This window comes from Sprattus sprattus (assembly GCF_963457725.1).
Source record: "Sprattus sprattus genome assembly, chromosome: 9".
Taxonomy (NCBI): domain Eukaryota; kingdom Metazoa; phylum Chordata; class Actinopteri; order Clupeiformes; family Clupeidae; genus Sprattus; species Sprattus sprattus.
This window is the reverse complement of record NC_137928.1, coordinates 32,403,075-32,409,147: the sequence shown is the minus strand read 5'-3', so window position 1 is coordinate 32,409,147 and position 6,073 is coordinate 32,403,075. Positions and strand designations below refer to the sequence as shown.

At 41.5% G+C, this 6,073-nt stretch overlaps 1 long non-coding RNA gene across 1 annotated transcript; it reads right to left on the bottom strand.

The window, feature by feature from the left end:
* Positions 1–547: 547 nt before the first annotated feature.
* On the bottom strand, positions 548–2,274 carry LOC308369847. The gene is made up of 3 exons (XR_013968766.1): positions 2,218–2,274; positions 1,316–1,398; positions 548–730 (listed from the first exon to the last, which is right to left on the bottom strand). It is a non-coding gene; the product is annotated as an uncharacterized lncRNA (long non-coding RNA).
* Positions 2,275–6,073: the final 3,799 nt, after the last annotated feature.

The window sequence follows — 6,073 nt, the reverse complement described above, 5'->3', positions numbered from 1 at the left end:
TATGGTTCACCATTTAAGGGCCAGTTACCCCTTGCTGCAAAGTTGGCTAATAGAGTTTGGAAGTTGACTGGAAGTTTGTAGTTTTTAGTGTTTAAACACTTCCTGGCTCCCAAAATGGAAAAACGAATGGGCTTTCACAAAATGTATGAAAATAAGGTGTGAGTGAAACAGCATGAGTCCTCTCGTCGTGCATTGAGCTAAAAGTGAACTTACCTTCGCTAGTAGTGGGTGGTGGTCATGAAGATAATTCCTAAAGGCTGATTTATGGTTGCTTGTGCAAGTGGCCTAAACTGAGGAACAGTATGACAGAGATTGGCTTTAATAACAGGATAGGCTCTAATGTGTCTTCATAAAGTTTTTGAAATCAATACACAGAGCGTTTTGAGGGAATTTCACACATACAGTGCCCTCCACAAATATTGGCACCCCTAGTGAATATGAGCTAAACAGGCTATAAAGAAATATGTCTTTGCTGTTAATCCTGTTTTTCACTCAAAATATTCACAAAAATCTTACCTTTCTGTTACACTCAGTCCTCACTGTCAGTGTCAGGACAGCTATCAAGTTCCTCACTTTCTTTCGAATTGGCACAATAACTATAATGACATAAATCTGTGCAACACAGTCCTGCAGAAAAGCAAAGACCAGTTCAGAAGTGTTGCGTTTGGCGGGGATGTGGAACACTAGCTGTGGAAAATCACGGCTGAGTCTCTTCTTCAATACATCCTGTCTGCAACACAACAAATCAACAACAACAAAAAAGAGTCATATGAGTACCAGCAAAGGGGGGCTTCATGTTGTGGCTGATATACAATAGCCACCTTCGCAAATTAACTCAGAGTGAATAAAATAATATTGGTGGAGTTTACTTGCTATGCAACAGATATATAATACCAAGTATTCCCAAGAGAAGCACATACTGTAACAAACATCACACTATCAAGAACACTGCCATCCTCCTTATTGCAAAAATAATACACAATACAATACAGTATGTGCACACAAGGTCAATAAATGCCTTCCTCAGTTGGCTCATCCTCAGCACCTCTTGGCTGATTACCCTTTCGCAGAATAATTTATAGCTCAGATCAAATGTTGACCTGATCCTTACAAAAAATATAGAAGAAGATATGTGTTGTGAGAGCTTTCGTTGTGAGATCCGTGTTGTGAGAACAAACTGTCTCAATCATAGGACACACATTGTACTGTATGTGATTTCATAAAATTAAGATATGACTTGCTGTTCTTTCTCTCCTCTGGCAGGCTCACTCAAAAACCTTGTATATTCTCTGTAGCAACTTTTGTGGTACTGCACCTCCAGAGCCACACAGTCTCTGTCCTTGATGTGAATGAGGATGCTCTGGTCATCCTTTACTTCAGCTGCTTCCTGCAACTTGCCTTGTACAAAAGAAAAGAAAAAATAATTTATAGGGGTATTATAGGCATGGGAATGTTATGTATTGGATTGTAATTTCACTCTTTCACACACACACACACACACACAGGACATTACGGCAATTCACACATACATTCATATTAGAATTAGACAAATACAGGGATTGTACAGCAGTGTAGGCTAGATAGTAAAAAGGGTGCTAGGTGGTGCACCCAAAAAAAGAGTCCTTAAGCACACATATGTGCAGCACAGGCAGGATACACCTCTAGAGATGGAGTAAGGTTACTGGGACCGCCCAGCAACACACAGGGTCAGAAGCGGATAATCCCAAGTGTACAAGTGAGGGGGGGGGGGGGGGGGTTATGGGGGAATGGGCTTACTCAGAAGCGGTGTGCTAACCAGACAGGCCATCAGGCTGAGGAGTCACATTTCTGAACAGGTATTCAGTGTCATATTAACATCAGGCATGCTTTGACATCCATATAAACATACACACTACCCTATTAAAGTCAGATTGTGATTCAGTCAATATCAAAAACCTAAAACACTGGAGGGGAGGGGTGTGATGTAATTTCACACCCAGACACATGCACAACACATTATGGCAATTCACACATGCATTCATATAAGAATTGGACAAATACAATGATTGTGCAGCAGTGTAGTCATTCAACTTCTCCAAACATCTGTGTGTGTGTGTGTGTGTGTGTGTGTGTGTGTGTGTGTGTGTGTGTGTGTGTGTGTGTTTTGGGGGATGGGATGCATTCACATAGACTACCTACTGTTAGTGTGTGTTGGGGGTGAGGGTGAAACAGTCTTACCTGCTGTTAAAGTCTGTGTTTTTGACAAAGCTTCTTTTGGACGTCTGCCACTCGCGATGAATTTGCTGTCTTTCTGGCAAATTATACAGATGGCAGGTAGGACGGGGCCAGACCTTGATCTGGATCGAAGTTTCCTAGGTTTCGATAGGTATTCCACCTTACGTTGGTGAAATTATGTGTTTCCTCATGCTTAACAGAAGATATATGCATGTAACACATCTTGCGTTTCGAAGATATCTTTTGTTTTACATTTTCTGTCGAGATTTTTTCTTCTTCGGCTAATACGATGGCTGCCATGCCGCTTCTGTTTACTCGAGCTCAGCTGACATACTAGCTATCTGATTCGTTCCTTCTGATGACGTCTGAACCGTGGCACCTCTCGAGGCGAAAAGTATTATTACGCCTGCCGAATATGTACATACGCCTCGGAGACACTAGTTCTTCATTAAACGTTGTGAATTTGAATAGCCTTGCATTGCGAAAAACGGCGAACTTTTTTTTAAATCCTTAACATAACTCATTCTTTTTTATGAACTGAAGTTCGCTTAGTTCGGAGCCTGTGGAGCGAAGTTAGGTTTCTAAAGCACTTTTCGAGGGTCACCTTATGGCCTAATACCCAATGTGAAGTATGGTGGTGGATCTTTGATGTTGTGGTGATTTTTCTTCCAAAGGCCCTGGACCAATGTTCCCTCTAAGCTGCGCGCTGTGCGCGATCGCGCAGGCCAGTCGAAGAGGCCGCGCAATATATATTTCAGACCGCGCACATTTTTCAGACCGCATAAACAAAAAATGTTTACGGTTAAAAAATCTGAGCATCAAAGGGGATGTAGGCTAGGTAATAATCATTTAAAATACTGACATGTCTGACAACCAAGCCGGATGTGCGTTTGAATGTTTACATAAAACATTTCCTTTAGCTCTCTTGCCGGTCTCTGCTCCAGCAGTTATAGGCTATCATGGCGAAAAGAAAGGCAGAGCAGGTGCCCCAGAAAAAGGTCTGCCTAACGTTTAAACATGAGCGGCTAGATGAAATAGTCCAAACTGACTCAGGTAGGATAAAACTTTCAGACATATTTACATATGCTCGGAGGCAAACGCGAAAAGAGTTCGCTGGTGGGAAAACATTCAGTGAACAAAGGTGACATTATTCTGTTTGTCGTTAAAGTTTGTGAGCACTTGGATGCCCGCTTCCCTGAGCTGAGTGGGCTGCCTTTGAGCCTGACACGTTGGATCGTGCAGTTAGTAAATTTGATCATGGGCTGAATGACGTGACCAATCTGGCGAAAAGGTTCGAAGCGCTTCTGGAGGAAGCATAATATGCGGTCCCGGGACGCATTTGTCGAGTTCAAGTTCATGGTAATTGAAAAAGGTGGTCGCTGAAAAGTGAGCGTTTTCCAGATCTGGTACAACTTCGACATTTGTGGCACATTCCAGGCATCTAGCGCCGACTGTGAACGCGGTTTCAGTCTAATGAATGCCACTGAGACAAAATCGTGAGGCGAGAAGATTTGAGGTAGAAATTTCCAATATTTTCAATTAGACCTATTAGGCCCTATTCAAAGTGATCTTGATAACTGCAACAACATTTTGACATATGTTTAGGCAGAAAGGTGTGTCTTCAATAGGCCTGCAGACAAGATGAGCCAAACAGCCAGATAGGCCTAGCTCCCTCAATGTAATTCAAATGACATGTTTTGTAGCTTACCGTAGTTTGTTGCAAACCACTCCAGTTATTACATTTTTTTTTAAATAAAGGCTACCTTTAGGAAAAAATACACCATAATTACTATATTTATTGTAAAGCACTGCAGTAGCATTTTTCTTTCAATGAAGTTCTACTTAAATGTTGTACCTGCTGAGAAATGACTAAACACCTTGGATACTTTTATTTTGTGTATATATATCATTATCATTCATAACCAGTGAACCAGTCATAACCTCCCTAAACCTTATTTATTTTCAACCAAAGATCCTTTAAGTTCAACTAAACTGACTGGTAAAACACCATCATTAAAATGTTCCAAAGTCCAGCCATTATAAAGGATATTGAATAAATATCAACCTTGTAGACATATTGATGTATTTGCTGTCATCTCTTTGGAAACCTATGGCTAACCAATGCTCTTGGTCATTTCCGTAAGGTCGCGTGGTTTACGAATTGCTCACAGTGCTGAAATGTGCGCTCAGAATCAAAAATATTTGCTCAGTGCTGAAAAAAATTAGAGGGAACATTGCCCTGGACATCTCCATCAAATACCAGTAGATATTAAATGAAAACCTAACAACAGCCCCCTCCAGTAAGCCTTAAAATGGGCCGTGGTTGGACCTTCCAGCAGGACAATGATCCTAGGCACACCTCAAAATCAACACAAAAATGGTTCACCGACCACAGAATAAAGGTTTTGCCATGGCCATCACAGTCCCCCTGACCTAAACCCCATAGAAAATCTGTGGGATGAGCTGTAGCCAAGTCTACAAACGTTGACCTCAGATTCTGAAGGATCTGGAGAGATACTGCATGTAGGAATGGTCTCAGATCCTGTGCCATGTGTTCACTAACCTCATCACGCATTATAGGAGAAGACTCAGAGCTATTATCTTGGCAAATGGAGGCTGCACAAAACATTACATTAAGGGGTGCCAATAATTGTGGCACACATGTTTTGGGGAAAAATATTTATTTAATGTCAAAGTTTTTTTTTCTTTTAATAATTTTACTTCAATGAAAAGGTACGATTTTTGTGTATATTTCAAGTGAAAGACTGCTACTGTAGTCTCTCCACCTGGTCTACTTGCAGAAACCCTGTGCCTACACCTACCCACCCCACACTGTCATGCACTTTCTACCTCATACTCAGTGCCAGAGCCATAGAAAACAGAGTTGCGACACTTCCATTGACTCCCATTGTAAAAAATGGCGGACGAAACTTCCGGGTTATGGAGATGCCAAAAGTTCCCAAGTTCCAACGGAGCCCCGTTCATTTCAACCTCGCATCAAGAACAATTACTGGTAAGTTGATGAAATAACAGCATTTTAAACGGTTTTCACACTTTTAAGCATTAGCTATCAGTAGTATACTCTTAGACATCGATATTTTTTACATTTGGTTGCATGAAATGTCGATGTTGATGTTAAACATGTAATGGATGTATGGACCTTACTGAAAGCTTGGTAAAGGAGGCTAATGTGAGGTAATTAACGTGATCATTTCGTGAGGTAATTAACGTGATCATTTCGTGAGGTAATTAACGTGATAAGTCCGTGGTAAGACTTTTTGTTGTCGGGTGACATTATTATGTAAATTTTTTTTGATTGTTAGGTTTTAAAACATTACCAAAATAATACCACTGCTGCTAATACTATTAGTGCAGTAATATTGTGTTGCCAGGCTGGTCTGCACGCACACACACACACACATAGGCCTACAATAATATTAGTGCTGTAATATAGTGTTGCAGGCTGGTGTGCTTTCAATGTGTGTCTGAAGAGGGTATCGCAGTGTTAGACAGACACGTGTTCAGTGTAACATGTGTGAGTGTGTGTGTGTAATGAGAGTGTATAGAGAGTGTGGCTCTTCTGAAGCAAGCCTGTGTTTTGATCAGTGGGTTTACTAGAAAGAGCCAAAGCTAAAAACCTGTTCTTCCTCCTCTTGTCTCCCTCTCTTCATTCTCTTCATTCTCTTCTTTCTCCCTCTCTGTCTCCTTCTCTCCGCTCTTCTACCCCTGCTCTCTCTCCATCACCTCTTCATTCTCTGTCTCTTCTTGTTCTTCCTCCTCCTCATCCTCTCCCCCTCCTCCTCTCCTTACTCCTCTTCCTCTCCTCCTCCTCCTCAGTGCACACAGGCAGTCCACCAAT